Genomic DNA, 18,861 nt, shown 5'->3' with positions numbered 1-18,861 from the left:
AAGGGACAGCCCTTTCTGTAATAAAAGTAAAAGAAATTCATACTTACCCGGCCGTTGTCTTGGTGACGCGTCCCTCTCTTCACATCCAGCCCGACATCCTTGGATGACGTGGCAGTCCATGTGACCGCTGCAGTCTGTGATTGGCCTGTGATTGGCTGCAGCGGTCACATGGGCTGAAACGTCATCCAGGGAAGTCGGGCCGGATGTCGAGAGGGACGCGTCACCAAGACCGGACTGGAGGAAGCAGGAAGTTCTCGGTAAGTATGAACGTCTTTTTTTTTACAGGTTGCTCTATATTCTGATCGGAATTCACTGTCCAGGGTTCTGAAAGAGTTACTGCCGATCAGTTAACTCTTTCAGAAGCCTGGACAGTGACTATTTACCGACGTCGCCTAGCAACGCTCCCGTAATGACGGGTGCACACACGTAGCCACCCGTCATTACGGGAGCTCCATAGACTTCTCTGGGCTGCCTGTGCCGTTATTACGGCCTGAAATAGGACATGTTCTATCTTTTTCAACGGCACGGGCACCTTCCCGTAAGAAAACGGGAAGATACCCATGGCCAATAGAAGTCTATGAGCCCGTTATTACGGGTCGTAATTACGACCCGTAACAACGGGTGTTTTTACGGTCATGTGCATGAGGCCTTAGGCTATGTTCACACTGAGTTTTTTGCAGGCAGAAAATTTGGCCTCAAAATTTCGTCTGGAATTTTGATGCAGATTTTGATCTGCCTGCATGCTGTTTGCAGCGTTTTTCGCCCGCAGCCATTGAGCGCCACAGGCAAAAAACGAAGCGAAATACGCTTTCTCTGCCTCCTACTGATGTCAATGGGAGGTCAGAGACGTAAACGGCCGAAGATAGGGCATGTCAGGTCGCTTCTTTTTCCCGCGAGACGGTTGGCATTTTCGGATGTTTTTTGGCACGTTTGTTGACGCGGTTTCTGCGTAAAAAAAACGCATCAAAAAACTCTGTGTGAACTGGCCCTAAGGCTGAGTTCAGACTGAGTTTTTTGCAGGAGGAAAATCTGCCTCAAAATTCCGTTTGGAATTTTGAGGCAGATTTTCGCTGCGTTTTTCGCCCGCGGCCATTGAGCGCCGCGGGCATAAAACGCTGCGAAATACGCTTTCTCTGCCTCCCATTGATGTCAATGGGAGGTCAGAGGCATAAACGTGCGAAGTTAGGGCATGTCCCTTCTTTCTCACGCTCGCGGGAGAAAAACACCTCCGCCTCCCATTGAAATCAATGGGAGGCATTTTTGGCCGTTTTTTTGAGCTTTTTGCGCCAAAAAAACTCAGTGTGAACTGGCCCTAACAGTTGCAGTATTTTGAAAGAATTGATAGGCCCTGTTCACAGAGTTTTTTGCCGCCGAAACTGCGGCAAAAAATGGCCGAAATTGACTCCCACTGATTTCAATGGAATGTGGAGGCATTTTTTTTACCACGAGCAAAAAAACGCTCGCGCTAAAAAGACGCGACATGCCCTGTCTTGAGGCGTTTTCCGCCTCAAAAACCCCATTGAAATCAATGGGAGACAGAAATACACTCGTTTTTCGGCAAAAAAACTCACGGTTATTCCCTCTTTCTGTTGGAGAGATAGCTTAAAAAAAACAAAAAAACACGTCAAAAAACGCCTGTTGTGCAAAACATTAAAAAACCGGAGCTGATTTTTTTCAGGCAGATTTTTCTGCCTGCAAAAAACTCAGTGTGAACATACCCTAAGGCTATGTTCACATGGAGTTTTTGACAGGGAAACCGCGCCACAAGATTAGTCAAAAACGGCCCGAAAATGCCTCCAATTGATTTCAATGGGAGGCGGAGGCGTCTTTTTCCCGCGAGCGGTAAAACCGGCTTGCGGGAGAAAGAAGGGACATGCCCTATCTTCGGGCCTTTACTCCTCTGACCTCCCATTGACAACAATGGGAGGCAGAGAAAGCGTATTTCGCGGCGTTTTGTGCCCGCGGCGCTCAATGGCCTTGGGCGAAAAACACAGCGAATATCGGCGTGCAGGGAGAGGAAAATCTGCCTCAAACTTCCAAACGGAATTTTGAGGCAGAATTTCCACCTGCAAAAAAACTCTGTGTGAACATAGCTCTGCAGCATTTTTCCACAACTTTTATTTTTATTCAACTTTATTTTTACTTTTTTTTTTGTCCCATTAGGGGACTTGGAGGCAGGAGGCCCTGATCGCACATCTAATACACTGTGCAGTGTATTAGAGCAGTCAGCTGAGAGAGCGCTCTCTGCAGAACCACCAGTCTGTGTTCTCGCGGAAGGGAACATAGTGCAAGCCGCCCCGACACTGTCCTTAACTGATTGGACAGTGTCAGAGCGAATAGATCACGCCCCCTTGCCATTTAGTTAGATAGAAACGCCCCATTGACAGTTCAGGGGCTTATTTACATATCGGGTGCTAAATATAACGGCACCGATACCTAAATAACGGAGGAAGTTAGGAAAATTATTTCAAGTGGGACAGTGTTTGTGAAGCCCGGCCTATTACATGCGGCACAGGTATGGGCAGGTGAAAGGTTCTCTTTAAAGATTGCTATCCTTTTTACCGGATCTTTTATACCCCTTATATTCCATGAGAATATCTTATCTAAGACAGAAATATATATACATTTTTTTTATCACCCCATTTAGAAGGTCCCCCCTAACAAGTAACTTTACAAACACTGCTTATGCAGGCAAAGTTAGCTTACCGCACGGCCCATTCCCACCGCACGGCCCATTTCTATCTAACATCTCATTCCCACCGCACATCCCATTTCTATCTAACATCTCATTCCCACCGCACATCCCATTTCTATCTAACATCCCATTCCACCTAACATCTCATTCCCACCGCACATCCCATTTCTATCTAACATCCCATTCCACCTAACATCCCATTTCTACCGCACATCCCATTTCTACCTCACTATTATAGAAGGTTATAGAAATCACATAAATCTAAGATTGTTTCTCCTCAAAGTGTAGCTAAACGTTCGACAAACTTCTGACATGTCATAGTGACATGTCAGAAGTTTGGATTGGTGGGGGTCCGAGCACTGAAACCCCCACCAATCACTAGAACGAAGCAGCTGAAGAACTCATGTGAGCGCTCGGCTGCTTCGTGTCTGTTCGCCTTTTTCCGGAAATAAATGTATCGGAGTACGGACTTATAGACTTTGTATTGAGTCCGTACTCCGATACATTTATTTCTGGAAAAAGCCGAACAGACACGAAGCAGCCGAGCGCTCACATGAGTTCTTCAGCTGCTTCGTTCTAGTGATTGGTGGGGGTCTCAGTGCTCGGACCCCCACCAATCCAAACTTCTGACATGTCACTATGACATGTCAGAAGTTTGTCGAGCGTTTAGCTACACTTTAAGCGATTCTCTAGCTCAGTTACGTTTTGAGCATGTTGAGCATTTTCCCCAGCTAAGTCCTTTTCTTAGTTTTTTTGGTTGTTAAAGGGGTTTTCCCACAACCAAACATTTTTGTCAAAAACCCAGTACCCTCTCAAAAGGAGTCGATCACCCGAAATGTCCATATCAAACTAGCAACAGGGTATTATAGAACAGGCTAACCTCATTCTAATGTGTATTACCTTTTCTCAAGACTGCCTCCTTGGCAGAGAAAACAGTTTTATTCAGTTTATGCAAATTAGTATTTTTAGCATGAATTATATTATGAAGCAGGACCAGGAGCGCATTCAGGACACTACAGTGCCAGGCGTGAAGCAGGACCAGGAGCGCATTCAGGACACTACGGTGCCAGGCGTGAAGCAGGACCAGGAGCGCATTCAGGACACTACGGTGCCAGGCGTGAAGCAGGACCAGGAGCGCATTCAGGACACTACGGTGCCAGGCGTGAAGCAGGACCAGGAGCGCATTCAGGACACTACGGTGCCAGGCGTGAAGCAGGACCACGAGCGCATTCAGGACACTACGGTGCCAGGCGTGAAGCAGGACCACGAGCGCATTCAGGACACTACGGTGCCAGGCGTGAAGCAGGACCACGTGCGCATTCAGGACACTACGGTGCCAGGCGTGAAGCAGGACCACGAGCACATTCAGGACACTACGGTGCCAGGCGTGAAGCAGGACCACGAGCGCATTCCGGACACTACGGTGCCAGGCGTGAAGCAGGACTACAAGCGCATTCAGGACACTACGGTGCCAGGCGTGAAGCAGGACCACGTGCGCATTCAGGACACTACGGTGCCAGGCGTGAAGCAGGACCACAAGCGCATTCAGGACACTACGGTGCCAGGCGTGAAGCAGGACCACAAGCGCATTAAGGACACTACGGTGCCAGGCGTGAAGCAGGACCACGGGCGAATTCAGGACACTACGGTGCCAGGCGTGAAGCAGGACCACGAGCGCATTAAGGACACTACGGTGCCAGGCGTGAAGCAGGACCACGAGCGTATTCAGGACACTACGGTGCCAGGCGTGAAGCAGGACCACGTGCGCATTCAGGACACTACGGTGCCAGGCGTGAAGCAGGACCACGAGCGCATTCAGGACACTGCGGTGCCAGGCGTGAAGCAGGACCACGAGCGTATTCAGGACACTACGGTGCCAGGCGTGAAGCAGGACCACGTGCGCATTCAGGACACTACGGTGGCAGGCGTGAAGCAGGACCACGAGCGCATTCAGGACACTACAGTGCCAGGCGTGAAGCAACTTGCCTATTACACTGACTGGCGAGGTGGGGGTTGAACTGGGGAACGAAGTCAGAGCATTTTGGAACAGCAGTGACGCCCTCATTGCTCTAAAATGCTAATTCGCATAAACAGAATAAAACTGTTTTCTCTGCCAAGGAGGCAGTCTTGAGAAAAGGTAATACACATTAGAATGAGGCTAGCCTGCTCTATAATACCCTGTTGCTAGTTTTATATGGACCTTTCTGGTGACAGACTCCTTATAACATCAAATAGACACATGTACAGGCTTACACGTACTTACTACGTTGCTTCCCTTCTATGCACTTTTACTCTGTTTCTCCAGTCGGTGCAGCTCTGTTTAATAAAACAAACACGGAAGTCCATCCTGCTCAGCCCACATGTCCAGCGTTTCTTACTGGTAAACTACATTTCCCAGAAGCACCCTGCATCTCCTCCTACCTGCAGGCACCGCCCTCCAGCCATAGGCGCATTTACCAGTAACAATACACACCAGAAAAGAACCACAATAGGGTACCAATAGCAATATGTCCTCTGTGGTGACATAAATCAAACCTCTGTAGTCACACACACGGTAACATGTATCATGTAGTATGTAGTGTGCATGTCACTATACCAGGTTTAGCCCTAAGACGTGCACAAGTCATGGAAGGGTTAATAGGAGCAGATTAACCTTTTGTCCGCCCCCTGAACTTGTGAGATGCAGGAGCCCGGTATTGACACAGTGTGAGGAGAGGGGAAAGAGCTCGGCAAATCTTATCTTCCACATGTGTCACTATGAATATAGAAGCCCTGATAAGCCCAGCCACTCTGCCTGTGAAAGGCAGGAGGAGGAAGAGTCCCTGACTTCAGTGTCCATATATGGACAGTGACGTCAGGGACTTCAACTAGAGCGGCCCCCTACAGAAAGGTAGGGGGGGGGGGGTGCCATCTATGTGGGGTGGCTATGTACAGTACAAGGGTGCTGTGGGGCATTACCGACAGTGTGGCTTTGTGGCATTACCTACAGGGGGGGGGGGTTGTGTGGCACTGCCTGCAGGGGTTCTGTGGCACTGCCTGCAGGGGGCTATGTGGCACTACCTACAAGAGGTCTTTGTGTGGCTTTAGCTACAGAAAGCAGGGTGTGGCACTAACTACAGATGGAAGTGTGTGGCAAAAACTTTACAAATTAAATTAATCCGTTTTTAAAACGGACAGGGAAAAACGTATGCAAAACGGGCCAAAATCGGCCGTTAAAAACGGAAACACGACCCGGAACAGAAACGAATCCAAACGGCCTGAGAAAAACGTACCAAAACAGACGTTTTGATCGGCCGACACTCGGACCCTGTCGTGTGAATAGAGCCCTATTTGGTCTGTTTTTCTCGGCCATTTTGCATCATTTCCGTCCCGGGCCGTGTTTCCGTTGTTAACAACTGATTTTGACCCGTTTTGCATCCGTTCATTTCTCTGTCCTTTTTAAAAACTGAAGAATTTCATTTGTAATTTTTTTGCCACACACTCACCTCTGTAGGTACTGCCACAGCCCCACTGTAGGTAGTACCACACAGCCCCCTCGTAGGTAATGCCACACAGCCCCCTGTAGGTAATGCCACACAGCCCCCTGTAGGTAATGCCACACAGCCCCCCCATAGGTAATGCCACACAGCCCCGTGTAGGTAAAGCCAGACAGCCCCCCTGTAGGTAATGCCACACAGCCCCATGTAGGTAATGCCACAAAGCCCCCCTGTAGGTAATGCCACACAGCCCCCTGTAGGTAATGCCACACAGCCCCCCTGTAGGTAATGCCACAGAGCCCCCCTGTAGGCAATGCCACACAGCCCCCTTTAGGTAGTTCTACACAGGACCCTTTTACATAGCACCCCCACCCCCATAGATCGCACCCCCCCCCCCCCACCTTGCTGTAGATAGCGCCACCGTTCAAGGAGAAGTTCCTGACTTCACTGTCCATATATGGACAGTGAAGTCAGGGACTTCTTCTGGAGCAGAAACACCAGCCACACAGCCCCCTGTAGGTAATGCCACACAGCTCCCTGTAGGTAATGCTACACAGCCCCCCTGTAGGTAATGCCACACAGCCCCCTGTAGGTAATGCCACACAGCCCCCCTGTAGGTAATGCCACTCAGCCCCCCGTAGGTAATGCCACAGAGCCCCCCATATGTAATGCCACACAGCCCCGTGTAGGTAATGCCAGACAGCCCACCTGTAGGTAATGCCACACAGCCCCATGTAGGTAATGCCACACAGCCCCCCTGTAGGCAATGTCACACAGCCCCCTGTAGGTAATGCCACACAGCCCCCCCTGTAGGTAATGCCACACAGCCCCCCTGTAGGCAATGCCACACATCCCCCTCTAGGTAATGCCACACAGCCCCCTGTAGGTAGTTCTACACAGGACCCTTTTACATAGCACCCCCACCCCAATAGATCGCACCCCCCCCCACCTTGCTGTAGATAGCGCCACCGTTCCAGGAGAAGTCTCTGACTTCAATGTCCATATATGGGCAGTGAAGTCAGGGACTTCTCCTGGAGCAGAAACACCAGCCACAGCGCCGGGGATCCCATTTCAGAAGTCCCTGATGTCACTGTGTCCATATATGGACAGTGAAGTCAGGGACTTCTCCTGGAGCGGAAACACCTGACGTCACTGTGTCCATATATGGACAGTGAAGTCAACGACTTCTCCTGGAGCGGAAACACCAGCCACAGCGCAGGGGATCCCGCTTCAGAAGTCCCTGACGTCACTGTGTCCATATATGGACAGTAAAGTAAGGGACATCTCCTGGAGCGGAATCCCCAATTCCCACAGCCCTCACTCGGAAGACATCCAAATGATGGCTGTGTGTATTACCCGGCTCCATAGACTTCTATGGGAGCTGGGCGGCCAGGAGAACGGCCGAAAATAGGGCATGTCCCTTTTTTTGATGGCCCGGTTTCCCAGGCCGTCAAAAAAATCGGTCATGTGGAAAGTCCTATTTGGGGTCTATTGTTCCTACTGCGGCAGTGTGACGGGCCTCTGTCGTGTGATAAGGGCATTTGGCCGTTTTTTGCACGGCCGTCACATGGCCGCAGTAGTGACAATAGACCCCAAATATGGGCTATTCACATGGCCGATTTTTTGACGGCCCGGTAAACCGGGCCATCAAAAAATGGAGCATGCCCTATTTTCGGCCGTTCTCCCGGCCGCACGGCTCCCATAGAGGTCTATGTGGCTGTTTAAAGAACGGCTGTCACCTGTCACTCGGATGTGATCCAAGTGACAGCCAAGCTCGGATAGGGTATTTTTTTGCTACCTGTAAAGGCGGAATCCCCATTCCCCGGCCACAGCGTTGCCGAAGCTGTGGCCAGGAATTCTGCTCCAGGAGAAGTCCCTAACTTCACTGTGTATATATGGACAGTCACGTCAGGGACTTTTCCTGGCGCGGTGTCCTACTCCTGAAACAGAATCCCTGGCACTGTGGCCGGTGTTTCCGCTCCAGGAGAAGTCCCTGACTTAGCTGTCCATATATGGACACAGTGAAGTCAGGGACTTCTGAAGCGGAATCCCCGGCTTTGTGGCTGGTGATTCCGATCCAGGAGAAGTCTTGTGTGGCACTACCTACAGGGGGGGGGGCCGTGGCAGTATCTACAGAGTGCAGTGTGTGGCATTATCTACAGAGGGAAGTGTGTGGCAAAAAATTTACAAATGAAATTCATCCGTTTTTAAAACGGACAGGGAAAAAACTGGATGCAAAACGGGTCAACATCGGCCGTTAAAAATAAAAACACCGCCCAGAACGTAAGAACGGAAACAGAATGCATGCAAAACGGCCGAGAAAAACTGAACAAAACAGCAGTTTTTATCGTCCGATACTCAGACCCTCTCCTACTCAATGGGAAACACTGGGTACTGGAAAACACTTAGGAGACCATTTGCAAAGACAGACTAGGGTAACGACGACAAAGCTCAGGCAATGGAGGGAGGGGCACCTGGGACCTGGGAGCAATCAGCTCAATCTCACACATGTGTGCACTCTGAGCTCCTTAAGGCTGGACTGAGCTCGCGAGCGCACCATAGTGGTGGCTGCGGAACAGGATGGCCGCATGTGCAGACATCTCTGGAGAGAAGGGCGTTGACAGGATGGGAGGAGTTCGTGGTCAGTGACCACGGACGTTACAAATACTAGACAAGGTGGGCTATCTACTTTAGATTGGCAACATTTTTTTGAACATCCCTTTATTTTTTTAGGACGTTACAAGGCTTAGAACTTTACCAGACATTTCTCACATTTTCAAGAAATTTTCAAAAGGCTATTTTTTCAGGGACCAGTTCAGATCTGAAGTGGCTTTGAGGACCATATACATAAGAAAGTCCCCATAATTGACCCTATTTTAAAAACTGCACCCCTCAAAGTATTTAAAACAGCATTTAGAAAATGTCTTAACCCTATTCAGAATCCTGACACTTCGGTAACGTTTGTGTGAGATATTTACAGCAAGGCAAGCGTAATCTCGCGATATTACGCTGTAAACTGTAATTTAAAACGAGATTACACTTGCCTAGCTGTAAATCTCACACAAACGTTACCGAAGTGTCAGGATTCTGAATAGACATCACGTCCTGGCTGGTAGTGATCTCTATTCATTGTCAGGACACTTGAGTAACGTTATTGTGTGTGTATGTGGCTGCACATAGTGATCTAGCTAGATCATTATGTGCTGTGTAAATGAATGGAGAGAAGTGTATGACACTGATTGGTCACTAATTGGTCAGCGTCATACACTTCTCTCCACAACGCCCACTTGGTCAAAAAGTAAAACACGCCCAGTTGTCCATTAAGAAAGTCATTAGCATAAAGCTAATATAGGTCATAACTCTGTCAAAAATGATCGTTTTTCTAAATAAAAAACACTGCTGTAATCTACATTACAGCGCCGATCACATTATGTGCAAGATAGGCCACTTATAATGTGGTGACAGAGCCTCTTTAACCCCTTAAGGACGCAGCCACTTTTGGACCAAATGACACAGCGTCATTTTTTAAATCTAACATGTGTTACTATATGTGGTAATAACTTCAGAATGCTTTTACCTATCCAAGCGATTCTGATACTGTTTTCTCATGACATATTGTACTTTATGTTAGTTAAAAAATGTGGTCGATAAATTCAATATTTTTTCTAAACTCAAATGCATCTGCTTGTAAGACAGATAGTTATACCACACAAAATAGTGACTAGTTGACATTTTCCATATGTCTACTTTATGTTTGCATAATTTTTTTAACATCCTTTTATTTTTTTTTATCACATTTGTTTTTATTGAGTTTTTCAAATCATACATACATGTAAGCAGAAACACAGCTTACTAACATAACATAACGTAGTAAAAATATAAATAATTTTACATAACTTAACAAAGGTATCAATACAATGTCGTAGCTTTGTGTACAATAGAACACTGTGAACACTAGAACAATGTGTAAGGGAATACATCAAAGGGTCTCAGAAGTATTTTGCACATCACTATAGGGTTAAGAGGTGTATAGCTCTATATATTTAGTGTATCGCATTACAGTACTGAATTGAGGTCCAGACATCCCACATGTTGTCAAATGAGCTTTTTTTATTTAAGGAAGATGCGATCATGGATTCAAACCAGCAGTTGTTGTTTATTCCCTGAATAATTTCTGTCAAAGACGGAACTTTATTGGATTTCCAGTATTTTGCTATTTTGAATCTTGTCACTATAATAGTGTGTAAGATAACTGCTCTGTGGGTGCGATCAAATTTATCGGCATCAATTGCCAATAGACATAATGGGGCATCTAGAATAATTGGGTAACCACATATATGTGACAGAAAACGGCCCACTTTTCTCCACAATTCCAGGATATATGGACATTCCCACCAAATGTGCAACATAATGCCTATATTGCTACATCTCCAGCACTCTTTTGATTCTTTGTAAAATTTGTGAAGTTTCGCCGGGGTACGGTACCATCTATATAAGAGTTTTCTGGCTGTTTCAATATGATTGGTACATCTGGAGATCGATGAGACAGCGTAAAAGGCAGCGTTCCATTGATCGTCAGATACAGTGATATCCAGATCATGTTCCCATTTTTGTTTGTATATATGCAATTCGCTTGGGAAGGAGTTTAGTAAAAATTTATAACATTGGGAAATATTACCTCTGGAAGATGAATTGGTTGCTAGCCATTTGCATAATTTGGATTCTGATGTTGGGAGAGGTTTGCGTATGGATGTTAGTGCATTCCTAATTTGTAGATATTTATAAAAGTCATGTTTATGAATATTGTACATTTGGGCCAGAGTTTGAAAGGGTGCCAGCATATCATTTTCCCATAAATCAGACATGTAAAGTAATCCATTGGCCATCCATGTTGAGATGTCAAGATCTGGAATGAGAGCCATCAGCAGTGCAATACTAGATTTCCCATAATCCGTAGAAAACAAGCTATGTTTAATAACTAGGTGGTGCCATAACTCCGTGATAGCCCTTATTGTAGGATGTGTAGACCTCGTATGGTTCCCAAATAAAGAGGATGCAGATAGAGAGATTGCTAGGGAGGACCTTCCCAATACAGATGATTCAATAGATACCCAGTTTTTGGAGACATCCAGTGACCATAACGATTTTAATTGGTCGAGGATAGCAGCTCTATAGTATTGTAACAGAGTAGGGCATGCCAAACCTCCCTCTCGCATGGGTCTGTAAAGAATATCTGTTTTAACTCTTGGTTTGGTTTTCCCCCATATGAATCTCATTAAGTTAGATTGCAGTTTAGTTATGAAAGCGTTTGGCACAAATATGGGAACATTCCTAAAAGTGTAGAGAATCTTAGGAAGAGTTAACATTTTGATGGCAGCTATTCTGCCTAACCAAGAAACACCATGGTGTTTATAATTATGTAGGTCCTCAGTGATTTTCTTGTGGAGAGGAATGTAATTTTGATCAAACAATTTTGAGACCGGAAATGCTAGATTAACCCCTAGATAAGGAAGGGCGTCCTTCACCCATTTGAAGGAGAATGACGCCTTAAGTCGTGCTACCGTTTTCTGGGGGAGCCCCATATTCAGGATTTGTGACTTAGAAGTGTTTATTTTGTAGTAAGACGCATTACTAAAGTCGGCTAAAACTTTACTTATTTCTGGAAGAGATGTAATTGGGGAGGAGCATATTATTATTACATCATCCGCGAACAAACCTATACGGTGTTCCTCTTTCCCTATTGTGATGCCTAGAATTGAGCTAGAAGACCTTATTTTCTCAGCCAGAGGTTCCATTAATAGAGCAAAAATTAAAGGGGACATGGGGCATCCCTGTCTTGTCCCATTTGTAATGTCAAAGCGTGATGATAAAAATCCAGCTGAGTATACTGAGGCGGAAGGGCCGGAATAGAGAGCTAGAATGGCTCTTCCAAACGGGCCCACTATTCCTATTTTATCCAGAACCGATTTTAGATAACCCCAATGGATCCTATCAAAGGCCTTCTCTGCGTCTAGAGATAAAAGCAGAGAAGGTATGTTATGCGTTTCTACATAGTGAAGGATGTTGATTAGTCTCCTAGTTCCATCTACCGTCTGTCTTTTTTTAATGAATCCCACTTGGTCAATATTAATTAGAGAAGGAAGGATATCGACCAGCCTGTTGGCCAAGACTTTTGAGTATATTTTTAAGTCGCAGTTTAGCAAAGAAATTAGCCTAAAATTTTCGTGTCTTTCAGGAGATTTGCCGGGTTTCGGGAGGGTAATTATTAATGCTTGTAGCATTTCTTTAGGAAAACATCCCGAAGTGGTGGCCTGATTGAACATCGATACTAGGTGAGGGGCGATAATGTGAGAGAACTGTTTATAATATGCGTTTGTTAGACCGTCCGGTCCCGGAGATTTATTAATCTTGAGTTGATTAATGACAATCTGTACCTCTGATAATGTGAAATGTGCATTAAGGAGTGCCAGTTTGTTACTCGGGATAGACAGTAATTTGACCGATTCTAGGAAGCCATCTATAAGTTGCTCCATAGGTTGTTTGGTGAGAGGATCCTTGTTTAAATTGTATAAATGGCCATAGTATTCAGCAAAGGCTTCAGCTATCCCTTGTGGGTTTAAGATTTTATCCCCAGATGGTTTAACAATATAGGGTATTTTAGCCTTCAAGGATTTATTTTTAAATTTGTTAGCTAACATCTTCCCAGCTTTATTACCCTGCCAGTAATAGATCATTCTGCTCCTTCTCAGGGCGTATTCACACTTGTGATATAACAATTGGTGAAGTTGTGTTCTCAATTGTTTTAATTCAAGTGTTAGACCTCTCGTAGTTCTCTTTTTATTAAGATCTTCTAATTTCTTAATTTTAAAGAGGCTCTGTCACCAGATTTTGCAACCAATATCTACTATTGCAGCAGATAGCCGCTGCAATGTAGATTACAGTAACGTTTTTATTTTTAAAAAACGAGCATTTTTGGCCAAGTTATGACCATTTTTGTAGTTATGCAAATGAGGCTTGCAAAAGTCCAAGTGGGTGTGTTTAAAAGTAAAAGTCCAAGTGGGCGTGTATTATGTGCGTACATCGGGGTGTTTTTAATACTTTTACTAGCTGGGCGTTCTGATGAGAAGTATCATCCACTTCTCTTCAGAACGCCCAGCTTCTGGCAGTGCAGACACAGCCGTGTTCTCGAGAGATCACGCTGTGTCGTCACTCACAGGTCCTGCATCGTGTCAGACGAGCGAGGACACCGGCACCAGAGGCTACAGTTGATTCTGCAGCAGCATCAGCGTTTGCAGGTAAGTCGATGTAGCTACTTACCTGCAAACGGTGATGCTGCTGCAGAATCAACTGTAGCCTCTGGATGCCCCAGAGGAAGCCGGAAGGGCGAAACCCAGGGTCGGGCGAGAGTGTTTGGCGTGCTGCCTAGAAATTTTAAAGATTTTTACTTACCTTGATGCTTTTATTTCTTGTTACTTCTGTGAGTATGGATTAAACTTGGCGTGGAGCAATCTTTTTGCAGAGGGTGTTGCACTATGTGTCTTCCTTTTTCCATCTATTAGAGACATAAGATCCTTTTCCTACCAGGAGTTCTTTGAATGTGGAGGGAGACGATAAGGAGCTTGGTGGAACTACAAGGATAAGAATTACCATCCACACCCTCATTGGATTGCGGACTGTCCACTGCATTTTTCTGGGAGAGAGTGTCTATACTGAATGATATTGGACTGTTACCAGTGCCGTCTGAGCAGTAAACTTCACTGTACTTTATATATGCTATTTAGGGTATTTGTTGGATCATACCCAATTTAGTTTTGCCTGCTCCGGTCTGAGAGAGATTTTGTGGGTATTTGAGCCAAGAGAAACCACCATTAATTAAACCGCCGGATGAACGGCGTCCAAAGAAAACGCAAAAAACAACGGCAAAATTCTCTCTTTTCTCCCATTCCCCCCATAAAAAATAAAATAAAAGTTAATCTATAAGTCCTATGTACCCCAAAATAGTACTAATGAAAACTACACATTGTCCCGCAAAAATCAAGCCCACATACGACCACATCAACGGAAAAATAAAAACGTTACGGCTCTTGGAACGCGGCGATGCAAAAACAAGTAATTTTTTTCTAAAAGGCTTTTTATTGTGCAAACGTAGGAAAAACATATAAAACCTTTACATATTTGGTATCCCCGTAATCATGCCGACCCATAGAATAAAGTTAACATGTTATTTACGCTGCATAGTAAACGGTGTAAATTTATAACGTGAAAATTAATGCTGGAATAGCTGCTTATTTTCAATTCTCTCCTAAAATAAAGTTAATAAAAGTTAATCAATATGTTATAAGCATCTAAAAATGGTACAATTACAAAATACAACTCGTCCCGCAAAAAAACAAGCCCTTATACGGCTATGTCGACGGAATAAAAAAAGAGTTACGACTCTTGGAATGCGACTGTGAAAAAACAAAAAATAATCCTTGGTCATTAACGTGCAAAATGGCCCGGTCATTAAGGGGTTAAGCAGCAGTTCTTGTGTTTTAGCTAATCTTATTTTCTTTGCTGATGCCGCAATTTTGATAAGGTGGCCTCTGATTACCGCTTTGTGTGCACACCAGTTGTTAAAGGTGGAAGTATCATCCGGACTATTAATTTAGAAAAAGTCAGTCAACGCTTTGTGTATCTGTGCATTGTATTCTTTGTTTAGTAAGGAGTTATTTATGCGCATGGGGGAGGTGGGAGCTCGATTATATTGCTCATTAATAGAGATAGAGACCGGGGCGTGGTCCGACCAGGTGATTGTCCCGATGCTAGGGTTGTTTACACGCTGGAGTAACCATTGATCAGCAATAATGAAATCAATTCTAGAATAGCATTTGTGGGGGTGAGAGAAAAAAGTATAGTCTCTTTCTGAGGCATTACAAGTTCTCCACGTGTCGTAGAGATTTCCCCTGAATAAAATATTATAAATATCCGTGTTTTTTTCTTTTGGTTTGCTCCTACTTTTGTCTAGTTGAGGATTCAGTACTTTATTGAAGTCCCCACATAATATTAGGGAACCAAATTGATTATTCTCAAGTCGTTTAAGTAGACGTTTGAGAAATCTACCTTGATGCTTATTAGGAGCGTATAGTGAGACCAAAGTGTATTTCTCATTGTTAATAAGGAACTGTATGATTACAAACCTGTCACATTTATCGTAAGTTATTTGTATAAGTTGAAAAGCCAAAGAATTTTTGATAGCAATCAACGTCCCTGTAAAGGATCTGCCAGGCACAACTTCTGTGTATACTCCCATAGGTAATCAGTCTGCACCTGAGTCTATGTCTCTGAGACTGACTCCATCTTCCACCACTCAGCATGGCAGGCTTAGGAGTGGGAGAGCCTATCGCAGCCTGGCCAGACGGAGCTAGCTCCAGCCCTCTGTCTATTTATACCTGCCTTTCCTGTTCCTCCTTTGCTTGTGATTCTTCTCGTGTGGTTTCCTTGCCCAGCTACAGCTTCTGACTATTTGATCCTGCTCCATACTGACCCTGGCTTACTGACTACTCTCCTGCTCTGCGTTTGGTACCTCGTGCACTCCTGGTTTGACTCGGCTCGTTCACCACTCTTGTTGCTCACGGTGTTGCCGTGGGCAAATGCCCCTTTCCCTTTGCTTTGTGTTCCCTTGTCTGTTTGTCTCGTGCACTTACTGAGGGACCGCCGCCCAGTTTTACCCCGTCGCCTAGGGCGGGTCGTTGTAAGTAGGCAGGGACAGAGTGGCGGGTAGATTAGGGCTCACTTGTCCGTTTCCCTACCCCCGTCATTACATAATCACAAGCCCATATACCTAGTCTACCCTGCTCCCTGACACTACTATGGACCCCCTTGAGACCCTGGCCCAGCAAATGCAGGGTCTCTCCCTACAGGTCCAGGCCCTGGCTCAGAGGGTCAACCAGCCTGACGCTACCATGGTAGTGCCCCTCACCTCACCTCTTGAACCCCACCTCAAGTTGCCTGACCGGTTCTCAGGGGACCGGAGGACTTTTCTCTCCTTTCGGGAGAGTTGTAGGCTCTACTTTCGCTTAAAGCCTCATTCCTCAGGTTCTGAGAGCCAGCGGGGGGGTATAATTATGTCCCGGCTCCAGGAAGGGCCCCAAGAGTGGGCCTTCTCCTTGGCTCCTGACGCCCCTGAACTTTCCTCCGTTGATCGTTTCTTTTCTGCTCTCGGACTCATTTATGACGAGACTGACAGGACTGCCTTTGCCGAGAGTCAGCTGGTGACCTTACGTCAGGGTAAGAGACCTGTTGAGGAGTATTGTTCTGACTTTAGGAAGTGGTGCGTAGCTTCTGGGTGGAATGACCCTGCCTTAAGGTGCCAGTTTAGGTTGGGTCTGTCGAACGCCCTGAAAGACCTGCTAGTTAGCTATCCCTCTTCTGACTCCCTAGACCAGGTTATGGCTTTAGCGGTACGATTTGACCGACGTCTCAGGGAACGACAGCTTGAACGTTTTTGTGTTTTCCCCTCTGACTCCCCCATGATGCCTCCCGAGGTCCCGTTGCTTCGCATTTCCACGGAAGACTCGGAGGTACCTATGCAACTCGGGGCCTCCGTGTCCCCCCGACAACGTAGAGAGTTCCGCAGGAAAAATGGTCTCTGCTTCTATTGTGGGGATGACAAGCATCAAGTGAACACCTGTCCTAGGCGTAAGAATAAGCAGCCGGAAAACTTCCGCGCCTAAGTGATCATCGGGGAGGTCACTTGGGCGCACAGGTATTTCCCGTAAATATGAAACGTAATAAAATCTTGCTTCCCTTTCAGGTCTCTTTTGGTGGTAGGTCTGCTACCGGCAGTGCCTTCATGGATTCAGGGTCTTCTGCTAATATCATGTCTGTGGCATTTGCTATGTCTCTAGCTATGCCTTTGATTGATTTGCCTAAACCTGTCCCGGTAGTGGGCATCGACTCCACTCCTCTTGCTAATGGTTATTTTACACAGCATACCCCTGTTTTCGGACTCCTTGTTGGCTCCATGCATTTGGAGCAGTGCTCTGTACTGTTGATGCAGGGATTATCGTCCGATTTGGTTTTAGGCCTTCCCTGGTTGCAGTTGCATAATCCCACGTTTGACTGGAATACTGGGGAGCTTACCAAATGGGGTAATGAATGCTTGACGTCATGTTTTTCTGTTAATTCTATTTCTCCCCCTGAGGAGGTGAACACGCTCCTGAGTTTGTTCAGGACTTCGCTGATGTTTTCTCTAAGGAGGCCTCCGAAGTGTTACCTCCTCATAGAGAATACGATTGCGCTATCGAATTGGTACCAGGAGCTAAGCTTCCTAAGGGTAGGATATTTAATCTTTCTTGTCCCGAACGTGAAGCCATGAGAGAGTATATCCAGGAATGCCTGGCCAAGGGTTACATTCGCCCCTCTACTTCTCCGGTAGGTGCTGGCTTCTTCTTCGTAGGGAAGAAGGATGGTGGTCTTAGGCCATGCATTGACTACCGTAACTTGAATAAGGTCACTGTAAGGAACCAGTATCCCCTTCCTTTGATTCCTGATCTCTTTAATCAGATTCAGGGGGCCCAATGGTTCTCTAAGTTTGATCTACGGGGGGCGTATAACCTTATCCGCATCAAAGAGGGGGATGAGTGAAAGACTGCGTTTAACACGCCTGAAGGTCATTTCGAATACCTCGTCATGCCCTTTGGGTTGTGTAATGCTCCTGCGGTCTTCCAGAATTTCATAAATGAGATTTTGAGAGATTACCTGGGGGTATTTCTTGTAGTGTACCTTGATGACATACTGGTGTTTTCCAAGGACTGGTCCTCCCACATTGAGCATGTCAGGAAGGTGCTCCAGGTCCTTCGGGAAAACAAACTGTTTGCGAAAACCGAAAAATGTGTGTTTGGGGTACAGGAGATACCATTTTTGGGTCAAATCCTCACTCCTCATGAATTCCGCATGGACCCCGCCAAGGTCCAGGCTGTGGCGGAATGGGTCCAACCTGCCTCCCTGAAGGCGTTACAGTGTTTTTTGGGGTTCGCTAATTATTACAGGAGATTTATTGCTAACTTCTCGGTCATCACTAAGCCTCTTACGGACCTCACTCGCAAAGGTGCTGATCTCCTCCACTGGCCTCCTGAGGCTGTCCAGGCTTTTGAGGTCCTTAAGAAGTGCTTTATCTTGGCCCCGGTGCTGGTTCAGCCCAACCAAATGGAACCATTTATCGTGGAAGTTGACGCATCCGAGGTGGGAGTGGGGGCTGTCTTGTCCCAGGGTACCAGGTCCCTCACCCATCTCCGCCCCTGTGCCTACTTCTCCAGGAAGTTTTCGCCCACTGAGAGTAACTATGATATTGGCAACCGCGAACTCTTAGCCATTAAATGGGCATTTGAAGAGTGGCGCCACTTCCTGGAGGGGGCTAGGCACCAGGTAACGGTCCTTACCGACCACAAGAATCTGGTTTTCCTAGAATCTGCCCGGAGGCTAAACCCGAGACAAGCTCGATGGGCGCTATTTTTTACCAGATTCAACTTTTTGGTTACCTATAGGGCTGGGTCTAAAAATATTAAGGCCGATGCACTGTCGCGTAGCTTCATGGCCAGCCCTCCTTCGGAGGAAGATCCTGCTTGTATTTTGCCTCCTGGTATAATAATTTCTTCTATTGATTCTGATTTAGTCTCTGAAATTGCGGCTGATCAAGGTTCAGCTCCC

The 18,861-nt window shown here is 46.2% G+C and overlaps 1 protein-coding gene across 2 annotated transcripts in view; it reads right to left on the bottom strand.

Annotated features, from left to right (window-relative positions):
* Positions 1–5,069, bottom strand: part of LOC142731240 (uncharacterized) — a 65,628-nt gene extending 60,559 nt beyond the window's left edge. The window contains exon 1 of one of the 2 annotated variants that reach the window (XM_075849388.1): positions 4,955–5,069. The gene's annotated coding sequence lies outside the window, so the exon portion shown is untranslated. The remainder of the gene's footprint in view (positions 1–4,954) is intronic. The other variant, XM_075849389.1, reaches the window with a different exon arrangement.
* Positions 5,070–18,861: the final 13,792 nt, after the last annotated feature.

Source organism: Rhinoderma darwinii, chromosome 1 (genome assembly GCF_050947455.1).
Source record: "Rhinoderma darwinii isolate aRhiDar2 chromosome 1, aRhiDar2.hap1, whole genome shotgun sequence".
In the NCBI taxonomy this organism is placed as follows: domain Eukaryota; kingdom Metazoa; phylum Chordata; class Amphibia; order Anura; family Rhinodermatidae; genus Rhinoderma; species Rhinoderma darwinii.
This window is presented reverse-complemented; position numbering and strand designations above follow the sequence as displayed.